General features: G+C 44.4%; 1 protein-coding gene across 1 annotated transcript in view; it reads right to left on the bottom strand.

Moving 5' to 3' along the window:
- Positions 1-9,912, bottom strand: part of SEMA5A (semaphorin 5A) — a 340,395-nt gene extending 330,483 nt beyond the window's left edge. The window contains exon 1 of the mRNA XM_023513080.1: positions 9,833-9,912. The gene's annotated coding sequence lies outside the window, so the exon portion shown is untranslated. The remainder of the gene's footprint in view (positions 1-9,832) is intronic.
- Positions 9,913-19,510: the final 9,598 nt, after the last annotated feature.

The following is a 19,510-nucleotide window of genomic DNA, read 5'->3' as shown; positions in this document are numbered from 1 at the left end:
CCTGTGGTCCCAGCTACTTGGGAGGCGGAGGCAGAAGACTCGCTTGAGCCCAGGAGTTGGAGGTTGCTGTGAGCTATAATGCCACGGCACTCTACCCAGGGCGACAGCTTGAGGCTCTGTCAAAAAAAAAAATAATAATAATAATAACAAATTACAACCACAGAACTGAGTCCAACTATCATAATTCACTTTTTATTGTTGTTATGGCCTCCCAGAAGAGACTTCTAAGACCTTTATATAGACCTTTTTAATACCTGGATTATAAAATAAAATTAAGAGAATATAAAACAGTACATTAAATAGAAACTTATGAAACAAATTAAGCCAATTTCTAGAAAACATGGCAGCAGAATGATAAAGCTATCATACGATTACACACCAAATTGAGTTAAGGGGAAGGGAATTCCAGAAAAACATAGAAAAGGGATAGGTATTGGGAAAAAAAGAAATAGACCTGCCTACCTAAACATGTGCTAGGATCAGTGGCAAAGCTTCAGAGTGGGCACTAAAAATACAGGAAACGTGCTGTGGTACACACACTCCCCCATGTGCTTCCGCCCTGGGTAGTACCTGTGTGTTCCAGGTTGGTGGACACATCGCACCTGATGCTCACAGCCACGAACACTGTCAGCAGCATGGCACAGCTACACATTCCAGGAAGGCTGGTAAGGAAGATGAGTGACTGTCCATAGTATGTGTGTGTGTGTGCATGTGTGTGTGTGTGCATATCCACGTGCACGTAGCACCAAGTGAGTGAGATTTATTGAAAAGGTGCTACATAGCTGTGGTGCCCCCCTATCAGGTACATCCTTCCACAGCCTATAAAATAATACCCAACAAATTTGTAGTTAAGCATAGCTGGACCTTAGGACATTGTTTACAAATTTACTTCACTGATGGTACCCTTGCCCCAGTGCACTCAGGTATCCCATCTAGCTATACCTATATCTCTTTTCCCATCTTTGTGTTATAAATATTTATCAATATTTATAGAGGTAGACACTCCAGCTTTTGATCAGTCTGTTCAACTCTGTCTACAATATAATATACACATATATATATTCATATACTATAAATATATTCAACTCTATCCATTTACCTATCTTTTTATTTGGCTGACCCAGAGGACATGTATATCCAGATAACTACATTACAGGAAATATAACTTTTGGGTTCTGAGGCTGGCTGTCCCCATGATGTAACAGGCATGCTGTGCTGTTGTTACCTTTAAGGATATGTACTTGAAGATGATACTGATGAAATTCCACTGTGATGCTGGCTGACAGCCATCCAAATGCCCAGCTTAGGAAAGGTTAAATTCCAGGGAGGAGCTGATGCCGGGTCCCACTGTGCAGGAAGGGGCCATGCTGGTTTTGTTCTAGGCACTATCTGAACACTTCACTCTCATCTCAGTTTTCTTCCCAACTCACAGACAACCATGAGTGGGAAACATCTCGGAGTCTTTCCCTCCCTTGACAGACACAGCTGATGTTCACGCATACTAGGAACAGCAGAGACTGTCTGAGAAGGCGGTAAAATGATGCCTTGGCTGGACAACATGGAGATGGAATATAACTACAGCAAATATAATTATTTAATTAAATTGTAAAATTATGCAATAAACATCTCAAATTAAATGTGGCACAATCAGAAGGCTAAAGGAGCTCACTTTATCACATTCTCAAGGACTATTAGAGAAGTTATATTTTACAAGATTTCAATGTGAATCACTCCATTAAGTGTGCACGCATGTGCTGTGCTTATTACACACCAGCACTGAGCACTGTGAAGGCGAATGCAGCCATCAAGCCAGCTCCCGCAGTCGAGGAGGATGGACTATGCGCACACACAAATGCTACAGTGAATCCACCCCAAACTGCCTTCAAACAGACGTGCACAGAAATGCAGGGACACGGGAGATGCAACTGATTTCATCTGGTCATGGAGAGAGAAGACAAGCTGAGACGTGGAGAAGAGAATAGGCAAATATCCACCCACTGGACAATGTGGGGAAATTATAGCAAGTGTGCTAAGCTCTGGTTGGGGGTGGGAGGAAAGGGGCAGCAGGCCCAGAGAGGAGTCGCTGTGAAGCACGGTGACCGGAGTGCACCTGCTCTATTCCAGGGAGTGTAGAGAAGGTCACTTTATCTGGAGCAAGTGATGCGAACAGAGAGAGGATGAAGACAAAGAGTGTGTCTTCCAGTCCACAAAGGATGCTGGCTTTCCATCTGCATGAGATGGCGTCCCCTAGAAGAGTGTGAGCAGGAGCCCTCTGGCCACTGTGTGGGGAACAGGCCAGGCAGGGACAAGGACTGCACAGGGAGAAGATGGTCAGGAGACCAGTGCAGTCATGGAGGCCAATACACCAGGCACTCAGACCAGGCAGGTGCCAGTGAAGGTGCTGAGACTTTGAATAGATTTAGGGGGAAAACAGATTTATTGATAGCTAGAAAGTGGATTAAGAGAAAAGGAGAAAACTCAAGTATTATTTAAACTGCTTTGGCCTGAGCAAGTTGATGAATGAACTTGCCATTAATAAAATGAGGAACTCTACCAAAGGGCATCCTTAGGGATTGGAGGGGAGAGGAACTCAACATGGACACGTTAATTTAAAGACATAAATTAGACATCCATATCATGAACTCCAATAAGAAGTTGAATAAATAATTCTAGGGACAGACCCCTGGGAATGCTGATCAGCATGTAAACGGTGCAAAGGCCGGAGAGCAGAGGAGACTCCTAAATGGTAGGAACGGCGGGAAAAGACCCCAGGCCCAGGCACGGAACCCTCCACTGGGAAACCAGTGGCTGGAGGCAGGAAGATGAGCCACTGAGGCTAAGATGGAATGGCCAGAGGCATAGCAGTCAGGCCAGGAGAACGGATGTCCTAAAACCAGATGGAGAAGGGCTTCGAATCCTGCTGATTGTTAAGTATGATGAGAACTGAGGCTCCACGGCTGGATTTAGCCACATAGGGTGACTGGTGACTTGACAGGCAGAACTAAGGAAGGACTGAGTGATTGGGGGAGGAAACAGAAAGGCCGGGGTTGAGGGTAACTGACACAGGCAAGCCCTTTTAAGTAGTTTTTCTGCAAAGGGGAGAGAAATGGGTTATAGCTGGAAGGGTAAGTAGAGTGCACAGGTCAACTTCTTCCCAAGGTGGAAAACAGTTCTATGCTGTTAGAGAACACAGCAGCAAGAGGAAAAGAGAAATTGATGATGCAATTTAAAGACATAAAGGAAAAGGTTAGGGTTAGGGCTTAGGTCACAGGCCAGAACTAACGAGTGGCCACCAGGTGGGATGCTGTCGTTGGCCAGCTGGGGCAGGAGCCTCACCTTCACGCCATCACTGCAGCAAGGCGGTGGCCTGGAAGGAAAGAAGGAGGAGCAGCTCTCAAAATGTACGTGGACCCTGAGCTCTGACCAGGGCAAGTGCTCCAATTCATATGTGTTAAAAAGAAAATCTGAGCTATGCCAAGCGACTTAGATCCACTCATCTAAATCCTCAGCACCGAAAACGGAAGAACTACTCACTATTCTTAGATATTATTATATGAAAATAAGGCATGGTATTTACTTCCCAGAATCTCCCAACCATCTTTCCAACCTTTACTTTTTTTCTTCTTTGGTTTAACCAGTCATGGTTAGTGCTCAGGCTTTAAACAAAAGCAAATGAAACAAAATGACTCTGATGTCTTGGAGGCCTGGGAGACTGAAAGAGACACAAACACACACGAAATCCACATGAAAAGTTTTGGTGGGTAAAGCATGAACTGATTAAGTTTGCAGCCCTCAGCCAGAGGGGCCTCTCCAGGACTCTGATCTGGAGACCATGACGTAGAGAAACCAAATCCAAGGCCCACGACATCCAAAGATCCAAACACAGGGTCATTTTTATGCCCTCGGCAAGGTTCTGCCAAGAACGATCTTACACACAGTTTAATCGAGGGCGCGGTATCCCTCCCATGTGCATGGAAACCTTTAAATCCAAGCAATTAATCCCACACACATCTGCACCACTAATGGGTGGCTGGGAATAAACAACACACATTTGCCCTCCCCAGCCTGTCTCAGACACAAAACTAAGCAAAGAAAATGGATTCTGAACCTCACCACACATCTGTGATTCACAAATATTTATAGTAGTCATAAAGCTGGCGACCTTTGGAGAGATAACATGCTTGGCAGACACTCACCTAAACAAAAATGGGGCAAGCCCAAGGCCCAGACAGAAGAGCGCAGAGGCGGAGGCAAGATCTCCCAAGCTCCAGGACACGAACGCCAACGCACTGTAATGTGGATAATGGAAGCAGACAACGCTCCCGTCAGTGGACTCGGGGAAGCGGAGTAAAGTGCATGTGACAAACAGATCAGGCCTGCATGGGCCTTTCCGGGCGGCCTCCCAGAGATTGTTCCATCAGCCTGACCAGACAATGGGGCAGGAGTGAGGAGTGGAATTCACAGCTTTAGCATTTCTGACATGATCAAGATTGACAGGCTAAATCTTTCTCCCCATATACTACCACTCAGCATGTTTAAGCAAGTGTGTACCTTGTGTCAATAACACACAGAAACGGGCTGCAAATGTCACAGAATAGATTCCTACCAGGGCAGTCGCCCCAAAGAGACACTGTCAGCAACTCAGCAAGCACTTTGCTGACCATAGTCAGTCTCTGTGTCTCCAGAAACTCAGTCTCGTTTAAACCTGGTTACCTAAAATCACTCCCAAATCTACGTCCTCTCATTTTCCTTACTTTACAATCTAGGAACCTTTTGAAAACAAGAAACAACTTAGAACTGAGTCTTGGGACAATCTGTCCACAGCCAGGTTAACATGAATCTCAGAAAAAGAGATCTAGATTCTATTTTGGGGGACTTACAAACTCATGAAAAGATTATTGTATGCACATTGCAACAAATTAATATTTTAGGTGAGTTCTCTAAACTCCACCAGGCGAACGTCAGCCTGCAATTATGTGCTTTTCCCAGACTTAGCTGCGTCGCCCATACCTACCACTCAACCTCTGATGCAAATACTAAAAGGTAGGAGCAGAAGGAGACAGAATTAAAGCACTGTGATAACAAGTTAATGATGTTTAACAGGAAGGGTTAACCTCTGTCAAATTTAAGAAAACCTAAATTATAGTTGTTAAAAATACAGGTTGTAGCACATCTAAAACATTACGCTTTCTCTAACCAAGAGAAATGAAAAATAAACAATGACAGGATTTCAGTTATCTTGCTGTAAACTAAGTCTCTGTTTGTGGGAAGCAGTAATGTACAACCAGGATTTATGTCCCATTTATACAAATATTTTATTTGTCTTAATATCCTTATTAATTTAAAATTGGGCATTGATTTTTATCTGTAAAAAAGGAGAGAGGCAGACTAATATATTGAGAACAATTTGAAAAGCAACATTTATTTTTAAATGCTCCCTGAATTAGAGAGTTAAATATTTTAATAAGTTAAGAAGAAAGTAAAGGGAAAAATTCTAAGCACTGATTAAAATAATTGTGAGAAAAAAAAAATGTGATTACTAAAATAAACTTCTTCAAATGGATGTTTAATAAACAAATTAAGTAAGAGAAAATACAATGACAAGAAAGAGTTAATATCCTTAAAAATTAAGTCTCAAAATCTGAGCCTCGATAGCTAAACAGTTGCAAATCTGGGTAAATAATTCTCACACGTTGGTCTCATCCTCTTTCTCAGTCTCTCTCTCTCTCTCTTTCTTCCCCTCTTTTCTCTCTCCCTCTCCCCTTCTCCCTCCCTCTTCTCAGAGTAATGACTAATTATCACTTGAAAAAAATTAACAAGGTAATGAATAAAGAAGAAAACATATGAGAAAGAATGAATGTTATCTAATTGCCAAAAAGTTAATTATAATACTCAATGCAAAATGAAGTTTTAGCAGAACAAACTTTCTAACATACTGTCAGTGAAATATAAATACCTACACTGTTACAAATCCAGCTGGCAGTCTCATCAAAAACTCTTTGGTTTCAGTTTTGAAACAGTAAATCAACCATGGCTGTTCTGATCTAATGAATAAACTCTCAATTAAAAGAAAAGAAAGCTTCATAACAACAACTGCTGTTAGCTGGGAAACATGTACTTCATGCAGCAAATCTCCCCTCTTTACAAGAGAGGGGTGATACTGCACAAAGCAGGAAAGTGGGATTGCAACCCAGGGGTGTAAAATACCTGCCACTTCCTCTTGTCATGTTAATTTTTGTACAGTCTATGATTTTTGTTAAAAAATGTATATGCATCCAGCAAAAGAGAGGAATAAATTACATTCAGTGCCTTTCCATGATGGAATATTACACGTGCATTAAAGTGAAGTTTATTTAGGATTTAAAACAATGTGAGGAAGCATGCACGCCATAACAAGTGAAAAGGCAGAACGTAGAATTTCATGTCTGGTATTATTTCAACTACATAAATTGCATATCAAGAATATAATATGCAAAGTAAGAGACTACACTAAATGCCAACAGCGATTGTTTGGGTAGAGGCACTACAGGCAATTGCCCCCTCTTTTACGTATTTTCAATAACGAGCGTTCACTACATGAAATCATTTTTTCTTATTTTTTACATTGCAAACATAACAATGATCCTGAAAATTTTAGTGAATGCGTGGCCGGTAAAATGCCAACACCCTCAACTCCAGAGATAATCTCCATTCAGAGTTTTGTATATCTTAATATATATCCTGGTAGGCTTTTTAACATACATGAAATTGTGTAGAGAATATATGTGTCTACGTATTTTTAAGAGGAATGAGATTATATTAAATCTACTCTTTAGTAATTTTCTTTTTTCGATTCATAAGGTACCACAGATAGCTTTCCATTACTTTTATAATAAGAATTTTCTTTTTATGTCATTGCTGTTAAAGTGAAGAACGCTTTTCCATTATGCAGGGAATAGTAGCTCAGGACCAGTAGCTCCTGGACGAGGCATGTCCTCAGCAGCCCTGCCATGTCCAGCTCAGGGCTTGCTGCAACCTGGTGTCCTGAGACTGAAGAATGAGCAGAACAGCTTCTTGCTTCAGCTTCCCCAAGGAAACGCGTATTAATTAGCATTTTCTTTGCCCATCTAAAGTACAGTACAGACCCACATAGGACTTGGGGTGTCAGAATTATCCTTCTTTAAGAAAAAAATAAAATACAAGAAAAGAAAAACCACACTTCATTTAGTGTACATAGCAAAGGGTATCGTTATGTTGTCTCACAAATTATGTCAATCCTGTTCAAACTCTTGTCTTTGCTCATAATAAAGAAGGACTATTTGACATCATAGTATTCTATTGAACAAAATAGTTGAGTCATTTGGGGTCAAATGGGTCAAATGACCCAACATAAGTGCACATTTGCCCTAATGTGTACAAGTAGCAGTTTGTATAAGAAGACAAACTAACGATGTCACACTTAGCAGCTACAGCATATGATACCCACGCAGGAAATACTATCTGAGCTCACTTCATAAAGGGGCCACACCTCCTATCAACAAAGCTCACTGAGGGAATTATATGTATATATCAGGCCCTCCGTTGGCACCAGGACTAATGCACCTAGGATGTATACACTGTGTGTACATCCAATAGACGTCATGAAAATTGATGACAAAATTCCAACCATCCAGGCCAGTAGTTGTTAAGGGACCCTCACCTACTGGCCACTAAAACACACTCACACACTGCAGTCCAGGGATGTCCAACCTGCAGCCCATGGGCCACATGGAGATTATTTGAAGCCTGTTTTGCTTATCTGTGGTGTCCGACATCACAAACATTATGCACCTGTTTTTGTGCTGTTGGTGTTCATCAGCTTTTGTTAGTGTTTGTGTTTTTTTTTGGGGGGGGGGTTGCAGTTTTTGGATGGGACCAGGTTTGAACCCGCCACCTCCAGTATACGAGGCCAGTGCCCTACTCCTTTGAGCCCCAGGTGCCACCCTAGTGTTTGTGTTTTTAATGTGTGACCCAAGACAACTCTTTTGCCAATGTGCAACAGAAAAAAACAAGAAAATGTTATACACCCATCCTTACACAATGGGATCTTTAAATATTCCAAGGATCATGTAGATCAGTCTTTAGCAAGCTACATCCCGCAGGCCAAATCCAACCTGCCACCCGTCTTTGTAAATAAAGTTTTATTATAACACAAGTATACTCACTTCTTTATAAATTGTCTGAAGCTGCTGTCTTGCTGCAATGGCACAGGTAAACTGATTCAATAGAGACTCTGTGGCCTACAAATTCTAAAATATTTACTCCTTCACACTTCTTAGAAACAGCTTACTATTTCCAGATTTACACTACTAAGTGAAAAACTGGTTTCTTAATATTAATTCTGAGTTTTCTTGAAGGACCTGAGTATTTCCATTAAGGTAGGAAAATAGTACATGTCTTTTCTGATTCTAGGAAGGGATTCCTAGTTCTAAGAGATAGTATTGTGCTCCAGTTAAAAAAAATAGATTCAAGTCTCTGCTTCCAACTATGTGGGAATCTTGGGTGGATTTACTTAAGCTCTCTGTGTCTGTGGTTCAGCTTCCTCATCTATAAAGTAGGGATCATAGTAGTACCTACCTCAGAGAGTTGTTACAGAGATTGAATATATATCACTCAGCACAGGGCCTATTACACAGTGAAAAATGACCGAGCCAATACATTTCTTCTCATATGACAATGGCCAAGCCAGCACAGGCTTCCTGTGGTCTTTCCTGTGCCTTGCAGCCCTCAGGCTCAGGAGACAGAGCCCCACCCAGGCTGGATGCAGCACTAGTTCAGTCACAGTGTGAGCCCGAATCTACGTGGGCTGGAGAAAGACACAGAATGCAGACCCTCTATGTCTTCTGTGAAATATAAGGGCTCGGCGGAAGAACCTCCCATCCCAGCTGAGCATTGCTGACTACGAAATTCACTGAGCCTCCTTCCCAATAAAAGAAAATGGGGGGCTGGGAACTCAAACATCCCAGGGCTGGAACAGTCATATATTATACAGAAAATATCTCTGGATTACCTATAATCACCAGGCACAAACACAGGCCTGCTGCCACAAGATGGTAATTTAGTTAGGGAGAAAAATAAGTTAGTGAAATAAGGTTGTGTGCTTTCAGTGACTAGCGGATGTAACGAGACTCTGTCTCTCTCACTTTCCCAGGCGTTCATCCCTCACACCACCCCTCACCCTGCTCCTCTTCAACCCCTCTCTCTCTTCCAGTCCCTCTGAAAGCAGGCAACAGGTACCACAGGCCGGAATATAACCCCTCGGTCTGGGGTGCCCCGAGATGCTTAAGGATCCTGCAGAAGCAGCACAGCTCAGCCAGCCTTTAGGGGGAGCAGAGCAGATGGGTCCCTGTGTGTCCAAGAGCCAGAGGAATCATGACAATATGTGGAGGCCCAACCAGGAGGATCCCTGAGGGCAACAGAAGGAGTTTAGGGCTTACCCAGCAGGTGTGGGGGCCTGCGGAAACCCCCAAACAACAAAGGAGATGACAGTGGATGGACTGTGAATAACTCAGGGCGGAGCTCAGGTGGACTGCAGAGGAGACCAAGGTGACACCGGGGCAACCCCAGGGGGGTGGGAAGATGCTGAGACTCAGCAGCCCCTCTCAGGTCTCCGGGTTCCTCACTGCTGCTCAGTGGGCTTAGCTCAGAACAGTCTCACCATCGTGAAGAGTTCTGAATGTTTCTCTTTCTGAAAGCTTACTCATTCACTACTACCATTTTAGCAGCAGAAATAAGTCAAGCTCATACGCTATCAAAGTGTCTCAACATACGATTTTTTTTATCTCCTCTCTTCCTCTGTAGATGTCTCACTTACCAAGGAGAGATGAGGCAGAGGCTGCGTTTCCTCAGGCATGAATCTCGCTTAGACTCCACAGCCGTGTGGGCTCTTAAGCCCAGGTCTCACACACCAAAGCTTCACAAAAGAAAAAGAAGAGAGAAATCTTGTTAGCCCATTTTGAAAGAGGATGGGGTCATTGCTCACCAATTCTACAAAGTTTCAGTAATACCCTGAAGAACCAGGGAAAGCTGCGTTAGCAGTGCCAGGCTCAGAGCAGAGACATGCAGGACAGCTCGGGAATCACAAATCTGAAAGCTCTATCTTAGAACCACATGCACCCTGCCTTCTTGTGAAAAAGACGAATTGAAACCTCAAATGCTATTAGCAAGGGAGAACAACTCTCAGAGGAATCCAAAAATACTATTATTTTAAACCCACCAGGATCACTTTAAACACCCTGAAACTCAAATTCAGGTTGATTGTGTGAATGCATCCATTTGATAACAGCCCTTTCCTCTCATTTTTTGGAATGTAGAATACCACCAGGGATACATTTCAAAAACAGGAGAAAAAGGCAGTAGACATAGAATAAACTACACCAGAAATTTCAGTGTGTGTTTTTATTTGCATATGAATTTATTAGGTCTACTACAATTGTGAGAATGTATGGGGAAAAGAATTATAAATGATAACAAAATTCACTTGACCCAAACCACATAAACCTGTCCCATCTCCTCATTCAATTTTAAATATAACAATTCCAAAATCTTGATGCCATCAGTGGATAGAAACACGTCTGCTGGAACTTGAAAAAACAGGTAACTTTCTGTGTTATCCGCACGAGAAACGTGGCCACTGTCAGTGAAGGGCGCCTGTGACTTCAAACACCGCCGTGCAGCCGCCTGCTTTTCATCTAGGTCCTTTCCTTCTTCCCTTCCCACTCTGCTCCTCTGGCTGCTGTGAATCTGAAACGCCCTGATGTTCCACATCCCCACCCCTGCTCTCGGGGAGCATCAAGAACAAGGACCAGAAAACGGGAAGAACTGCCCAGAACATTCTGCTCTTCCTCTAGGCAATGATCCCCACAGGGTCCACTTCAGTAATGATCTAAAGACCATCTGCCTGCAGAAAATAAACTAATTTCCAGCAGCTGAAAATGCATGAAATTTTCTGTCTGCCCTGTTCGAAGTCCTAGGGGCCAGGGGGTAGCAACAAGGTGAGGCTGCCCCCGTGAGGTATCCACCTCCAGAAAGAGCCTTTGGTGGGTCCCTGAGAAGCCAGGGGCGTCCGAGGCACCCCGTTTGGAAGCGCCCATCGTGGAGCGCAGGTGCACCCAGGCTGTGCATCATTGCCGATTCTCCCGTCCCAGCTGAGGCTTTGGAAGTTCATGACATCATCCTTTGGAAAGGGCGAGGTACAGATGCAAATCCTTGAGGCCAAAAGAGGAGCCAGGGAAGTACATTCAGGCTGAGCAACGTTCCCAAGAGTGGCCAGTTTCTTTTTCACAAAACTCATAACAGATCACCCTTGGATGTGGCAACAGGATACAGGAGTTTAGGGAGGGGAGGGAAGGGGAGAGGGGAGGGTAATTGGTGGGACCACACTTATGGTGCATTTTACAAAGGTACATGTTAAATCTACTAAGTGTAGAATCTCAACACAATAACTAAGAAAATGCGGTAAGGCTATGTTAACCAGCTTCATGAAAGTATTTTAAATTGTATATAAAACCAGCACATTAGACCCCTAATTGAATTAATGTACACAGCTATGATTTAATAAAAAAAGAAAGAAAGAAAACTTCTTTACTTCATGGTAGTTTTAAATACATGAGGTAGTTTCCTCTCTTGAGCCCTGAAGTCTGCTTTACAACCATTTTTACTAAAATTTCCTGGTCACTTTTTAGATCTTTGTTGAAATTTAGGGAATGAAGTCAGACAGAACCACTAGTTGATGCCATGAATACCTGGATATGTCTAGGAACCCCCACGCATCAGAATTAAATTAAAATCAGGGCTGACAGGTCTTCTATCCTAGTGAGGTCACAAATTAGTTGAAACAGATGCTCAGATGGACATCTAAGCCACACCTGCAGAACACAGCCGGTCTCTCGCCTGGCAGAGGAGCCAGGTGCCAAAAAGGAACCCTCAGAGTTCAGGGTCAGTGCAACCAGAAGGCACAACCCACAGGAGGCAGCGTCCCTGCCCAGTGCAGCAGGAACAGCCCCCAACAGTACCAGCCCACCCCTGAGCCTTCAAATCCCACCCTCTCCCTTCTGAAAAGGCAGCACACACAGGGGAGAGCTCATGTGGCCTGGGGGGAGCACAGCTCTGTAGAATTTGCCGTCTAAATAGGAAAGCAATCCCAGCAGCAGGGTTTGGGGCATCCTAAAGGGTCTTGACTGTGCCTGTGTTTACATCAACAGTCCAAAAAATGGATTTTTTTACCAGCCTACACTTGATGGCCAAGTGTACACCAAGACCTTCTACTCCTGAGAGTCAGCCCTGCCTAAGTAGGAGTTCTGCCCTGTTCAGGAAGACAGGACATTCAAGAGGACATCCCCTTGTGCCCAGGAGCAGACCAGGGGCAGAAACCACAGCCACAAGGTAGATGCTTTAAGAAACCGGAAGCCAAAAGAACAGAAGAGGACTCCACGGCCAGGCTCTCCTGTCCTGCTGCCGTGAGGTCCTAAGTTAGCTGCTATTTAAACATAAATCACTGCCCCACTTCCTAGAAAACTGTGAAGATAGTCAAAGGGAAAGAAACTACAAAGCCCCAGAGGCTCATTCCAGACTGGAAGTCAGAATGTTTTAAAGCAGACATTTAACTACCCATTTAATAAGTAACTGCTTATGTTTTATTAATATATAAATTTCCCTGTTTGACCCAGTTCCATATTAACCTTATTCTTCTCTCTTTTAGCTTAGCATTAACCTTGGTACAAACAACCTCCCAAATCTTTGATGTCATAATTCTCAGAGATCTGCTCCAGAAAAACTGCCACCATGAACATATATACAGAGGCTGACAAAAAAATGTATACCCATTTTAAGATACATCCTTTATATTATGGAACTGTCACTAGGACACTTCTGACTTACAAACAATTACACTTACACTTTCCTGCAGTATTTTTCTTTTTTTTGCCCGGGGCTGGGTTTGAACCCGCCACCTCCGGCATATGGGGCCAGCGCCCCACTCCTTTGACCCACAGGCACCGCCCTACACTTACACTTTTCCCAGAAATTTTACCCTGAAGTCACTTTCACAGGACATTCAAATTATCTCTAAATAGAGTTGAAGGAGTAAGATTAAAGCATCAATTAAAACTTAATTAGTGCCCTTCAGCACATGATTTTCTGCTAAAATCTGTAATTTCTGGTGGCCCAAAATGAAGAGATCTGTGGATCTGAATATTCTTGCAGAAATCACAGGCCCCCTGAAGGGGAGCCTTCACCCTCAGATACAGGCAAGAAGTTAGCACTTGCTAACTGGCTGGCTGGTCTTAGGGGTCAACCTGGAGACCATCCACAGTGAACATACATTGGAAATGAAAGGACATGAATGAGACCACCTGGCATTAAAAAGTTTAGTGGAGTAATGGAAAGAAACCCCACCAGATCTAGGATGAAGAAACCTCTACGCTATTGGGCCAGGGTTTTCCAGTGGCCACGGAGTTTCACAGCCAGACCTCTGTCTCACCACCAGTCTGTTCCTCAATATACACGCACAGCACACCCTCCCGACTACACTGCTGGGTGATTAGAAGACAAACAAGAGCCAATTAAACTCTCAGGAGCTCACACAAGACAGTGTGTGATGTTTCTGCTACATAGTTTAGTAAATATTTTGAAACTGGAGGGAAGCAAGGTTACTTCCAAGCAAGAGTCAAGGGGCATGGATCAGAGTGCCTGCTCACAAGGCCTCTCCCAGGAAGACCAAGGGCCTGAGAGGCTGGAAGGAGCCACTCCAGGCAGCTGATAGATGACATACAGACTGTGGGAGCATGAGAAAGAGATGAGACTCCCCTACAGGAAGGGAGAGGTGCCGAAGGTTCAGTAAGACATCAGGATGAGTGGGGTACTCAGGGGATCGAGAGGGCAGCTCCGCAGAGGATACATAAGACCAGGAGGGAGAGTGGGGCAAGAAGCTGTTACCAAGGAACCCTAATTCCAAGGAGATGTGCGTTAAGGATTAACCTCGTCCATCCCAAGGGAAGGACAGGCCCTAGCCCCATTGCTGGAGGTCACCTGTAAGCCCTTGGGATGTCCTGCCTGATGAGAGTCTGATTTTCTGGAGCTGTAGGCCATGAAGACAGTCTATGGGAACAATGTGGTGTGTGGCTGTCACTTCCAACAGTCTCCGTCAGTCCCTAAATCAACACTGGACATGCCGGGTAGGACTGGTGGGGTCTGCACACCACAGACAGCTCACGTGAGCTGGGAGGTTGTCCACAGACATTCAAGAACAGAAAGTGTGGGCAGCAGAACAGAGACATCGAGGCCAAGTGCACGGTGGGGAAGGAAGAACGGGAGGAGAGGAAGAGGAGGGCACGGAGACACTTGCAGCAGCCGACAGAGATTGCTGGATACTCGAAAAGGTGCGGCCTTTAAAAACATAGGATATACTTTATCATTATAAACTATACTTTAATTGTTTCACCTTGTTTTAATATATTTCATGTCTATTTGAGGTTTGCAGAATGTTATGGGACACACATGGATAGTAAAATGGTTACTATAGTGACGCAAAATAGCATATTGATCATGTCACAAAGTCACCTTTTTGCCACAAGAGCAACCAAAATCTACTTACTAAACCCAAATCCAAAACCTGTATAATTGTCACTAGAGTTCTCACGTGTGTGTTACAGCTCTTTGAAGGAATAAGCAGGTGACCGCAGGCAGGCGGGGCACAGGGTGGGGGGATGGAGGGCAGCTCCAGGCTCCCTTCCCCCACAAAACCTCAGCTGCCGCCTGTCCCCACATCCCGGAGCGGATATTCCAGAACACAATTCGAGAAGGAAAAGCAAAACACGTGGAAATCTTGAGACGATGAAGGACAATGGTCTGGAGGAGCAGCCCCACACCCCTCCCCTCTGCTGGCTGGGGTCAGGGGCCGTCCACAGAGCAAGCTCATTTGGACTCCCAAATACCAGACTGTTAGCCACTTTACATTCAAGAAAGGGTCAGTACTTACGTGAAAGACAAAGTATTTTTTTAAAGCCAGATCTCTGGATTTGTTCAACATCATTACCTAAATCTTGAACACTGCTTGACACTGTGAGGTTTAGATGCTGACAGCAGACCTAGGAAGGATGAAATGTGGGGGGCCCAAGTCTTAAAGAATAAAAATTCTTTACGTCTTTTCCTTCTTAAAGGTATCCCCACACTTCTAGGTTTTCTAGCCTGTGGGATTTGAGCAGGACACCAGCCAAGCTCAGTCCTGACAAACAGCATCTGGGTGAAATGGTGTTTCCCTAGGGACAAGCTCGGTGCAAACAGCTATGGCTGTAGAAAGTTAGACGTCGTACACAAAAAATGTGTGATACAGCAAGTATGCAAGGTGGGAAAAAACTTCTAAAACCAGATCTAAGAGTTGTAACAACACAATAATGTCAAAACCCAAAAAGCAAATAAAGACTTTGCCTTACTTTCCACATCATTAAGAATTTCTTTGGTAATCATCTTACATCCCTTAAAAAAAAAAAAAAAAAATAAGGTCTTGAGAGTGCCCGTCATTAAATCTCTGGCTCTCTTAGGACCAACGGAACACCTGGAGACCAGCCCCAAAGACGGCCAAGTCCTCATGGATAACACATCCCTTGTGAAGACTTTGCAACGACCTCGCACCTGGGTCACTCACTGGTGCAAACAGCTGGCTCTGAGACCATCAGGGACAAAGCCTACTTCCCCGTGCAGAAGAGCAGGCACTTCTAAAAGTTCAAAGAGTGAGACCCATATGGAAGAGAAATCAGCCTTCCCCGAGGAGCCTCCATGCCCAAATTGGGCCTCCATCCTTCTTTCCACCAGGCATTAGTCACTGTGAAACATGATGGTCTAGAAACATTAAAGATAGGAGACCTAAGGACAAGGGAATTCCTTTTCTCAAAGTGTTGACTAATCCTCACAACTTTGGGAAGAAAGAAATCCGGTTGTTTTCCATTTAGTCACCATGCAGACTGTCCTCCAGGGGATACTTAAAGCCGGTCAGAATTGCTGACCCCAAGACCAATATATTGCCCCCATAACTGAATAGAGCGGGAGGGAAATGCTTGCTGTTCCGTTACTCCCACGGGAGACAATGACGTGTCTGAGCTGCAAAGATGCATGGGAGGCTGAGAAAAAAGGGCAGAAACAACTTCCTCATTAACGCAAATAGGTTGCCAGAAACTATGGAACTGCTTAAAATGAGCAGTTCCCAAAATCAGCTCCCCAAGTTCTCAGAATAGTGAATACTTTCTCATTTTGGCCACCGTGAGCCAAATCTTCAAATGGCAAGCTTGCTTTTTATTCAGGCAATTTCGAAGAGCTTGCACAAGTGGTTAATTTGCATGGACAATTGGCCTCTCAGCTTTCATTCTGACAGCCAAATCGATCCATCCTTTGTAGACGACAATCTCAGTCCCCAGAGAGTGAAGGGTGTCTGAGGCCCTTTGGAAAATGTGGTCTTTCAATTCTCACTCATGGAGGATAACACTTGTAACAAGACTTACCCTGTAAGCAGTCGTTTGCCCACACAAAGGAGATTCAAAGTTTAACTCTAGATATAAATTCAGGATTTAATTCAAAGATCAAGATTCAATGCTAAAAAAAATTATTTAACTACTGTTGTTACTTAATTTTCTCTGTTAAAGCAGAAAGGAAGGGCTCAGTTACTTATGACAAGAGGGACGTGTCTGCCTGGTATTGAACCATAATTGGGACAACACTCCCTTAGAACAGGGCTGAGCTGAGGCAGACAGGTCTGTTACAGGAGTGTCAAGAAGGAGGGGGCTTATTTATCCCTGAAAAATGTGCTGACCATGACATTCACAATGAACAGATAATGAAATATCAACTGGTTTAATCATTCAGAAAAAAATACTTTCTTAAAAATAGAATAAGTAGAATTTTTTAGAAGTTTCTAGCTAAAAATGAAAATATGCTCCCCATCCACTCAGTAAGGGGAAGAAGGTACAAGCTTGAGCACATTGGACCAAGTCAGTTCGGAACTACCTGTGCTTTTCTTTACTGTATGTGCCTAAAACTCTGATGTTTCTATTTTTATATAGAAAACAATGATTTGAGCCAGGAAAATTAGATTTGCCTTAAAAGACAGGCTATGGTGTTGCATGCTGGCTTACATCTAGAAAATGTGCTAAAGTCATTTCAAAATGTTCCTCTCTCTGAAGACGTGAAAAACGTAAGACTGAAATCAGTCCCAATGACCTGCTGGATCTCATATCATCAGAGGAGGGCACCAAGGCCTGCAGAAGAAAAAGGCATGTAATTTTCACATCCGTGCTTGGAGGTAACTTGCTTGGGAAGCTTGGGAATGAGTCAGCCACCTGAACATGCGTTTCGTGTTGGACAGAGGAATTCACACTCTGTGAATCCCTGAGTGTGTTGCATAACCCCCAAATCCAATTCTATTCTATTTGTCATCCTTTGATGTAAATTAGTGATAAAAATAAGAAAAATAAGCTACTATGCAGCAGACCAGCTGGTGTCTTACCTTCCCCCAAACCCCGCTGTGTTTAGAGAGTTTACACACGGGGCGGGGGGGGGGGGATAAGAAGACGTTTTTTACATGTGGCAATGACTCATGTCACCCATTTCAGCACGAACTGTACTGAAACCTGGTCCTCATGAAGACACTGCACATCCCCACTAATGTGTAAAGTCGCCCGTGTCAGCTGCCTCTGATTAGTCACGATGTCACCCCGCCCACTGTGCAGCCTCCACCCAGGAGCCCATCTGATCCAGTCCCCTGGCACATCCCAAACAGAGGCAGAAGGCTGCGCCCGTCCTCATGTGACACTGCTGGGGAAACAGAAACTCCTTCGTGGGAGTTATGATGCTTCCTCCATTTTTTTTCCGTCAATACACACCCTTAAAACTTCAGCCCAGGGGCTCGAGTGCCTGGACCTTTGTGCCTCTTCTCAACCTTGTTGAGCTATAAGGCAAACTTAAAGTATCAGACTTAGAAGAGGAATCCTGAGTAATCTCCGGAAATTTCTGAGTCCACTCATTCATAACGGAGCCATAGCCGATCTCTAACAGTCACATTCAATAACAGTCACTCTGCGGAGCTAAATGGGAAGCGGACAAGACCAGCCTGGCATGCGGACCCTGCTTCACAAATGGTGCTTCATTATTTTCCACTGAAAGTGCTCGGCTCCTGACAAATGGGAACCCCCAGTGAGGGTGGCCAGCCCCTCATCCCAACCCCAGTAGTGTGGTTGGGTTGATGTTTCCTCTTCATGAGCCGTCAAGGCAACTCCACCCTCCTTTCTGTAATAAGCAATATTAAGCCGACCACTGATGTTGGTTTGTTTTTTGTCTTTTGATTGACATGCTGCTGAGACAGTAATTCCTCTACCTTGAGGCACCTATTATGTTTGTTTATGAATCAAAATCCCTAAGTCTGTGTGTCATGACTCTTAATTACCTCTTATTGGCTGGGTGTCATCACTGAAGCCATCAATCCCTATGGTCCTTCCTGCCAGCTCCCTGAAACCCTCACCCCGTGGCCCAGCAGTATAGCTGCCTCTCCTCTGTGACACCTGCTACTTGTCTATTCTCTCCAGTCACTCTCTGCTGTTTACTTGTCTGACTCCTGGTTAAGGGCAGGCACCTGTCCCAGCCAACTCTGAATCCCTGAGGACAGGCCTAAGTAACTGAGCATATTCGAGAATGACAGTTTGATGAAAATTCTCATCTTTATCTCAGGGTGTGTGTGCACGGTGACAGAGCAGGGCTATCTCGTCCCTAACATCAGCCTCTGGAGGTCCTCTTCCGATTTTATGTCATCTCATCTGATCCTAACTCTGACTTTCTGATGTCAGTGAAAATCACCAAGAAATACCGGGAAGGTTGGCCTGGGTGGAGCCTAGAGATTGTCCAATCCTCAAGCAGGTCTAGAAGGCACCCCTCACACAGCAGGTGACGAGGAAATGGTGGAGGACAGTGCAGATAGCAGCCACATATAAGGGGGGAAGAAAAATCACAGCTTTCTGGCCAGGAGCTCTAGGCCTCCCTTAGCCCCATCTCGCCTCAAAATAAAATCCTGTTTCCACCCCTCCTTAGAAGGTCTGCAAGTCTCTGGAGAAGCTTTCTGTGGTTTTCATGTAGGGGCAACCCTCCCATATTACACGTTCTTGGCTGGTCACCCTCTTCACACTCACAAAATCCCAACTTTGCACAGACAACCCTGGCCAAATGTCCCACTGCTTCTCTTCCCTCTCCTTGTCCATCCAGCTGACTCACCTCTAGCTGGACCCTCCGCAGATTCCCTTGGGGAAGATGCCCCCACTGCCGTGGAGAGCTGCCCTCTGCCCCAGAGATGTCCCCAGGGGAGAGGAGATGTTCGCACTGTCAAGCAGGGAGAAGAAGGCCGACCCAGTGTCCGCCAGGGGCCAGAGAGGAAAACACGTTACCCTGAGTAATACACAGGTCACTGCGAAAGTTTTGAGACCGACTATGTTATGGTCCATTACTTCACTTCCACGAA

Source organism: Otolemur garnettii, unplaced genomic scaffold, assembly GCF_000181295.1.
Source record: "Otolemur garnettii isolate 467f Iridium unplaced genomic scaffold, OtoGar3 scaffold00033, whole genome shotgun sequence".
Classification (NCBI taxonomy): domain Eukaryota; kingdom Metazoa; phylum Chordata; class Mammalia; order Primates; family Galagidae; genus Otolemur; species Otolemur garnettii.
The sequence above is the reverse complement of the archived record's forward strand: the minus strand, read 5'-3'. Positions and strand labels throughout refer to the sequence as shown.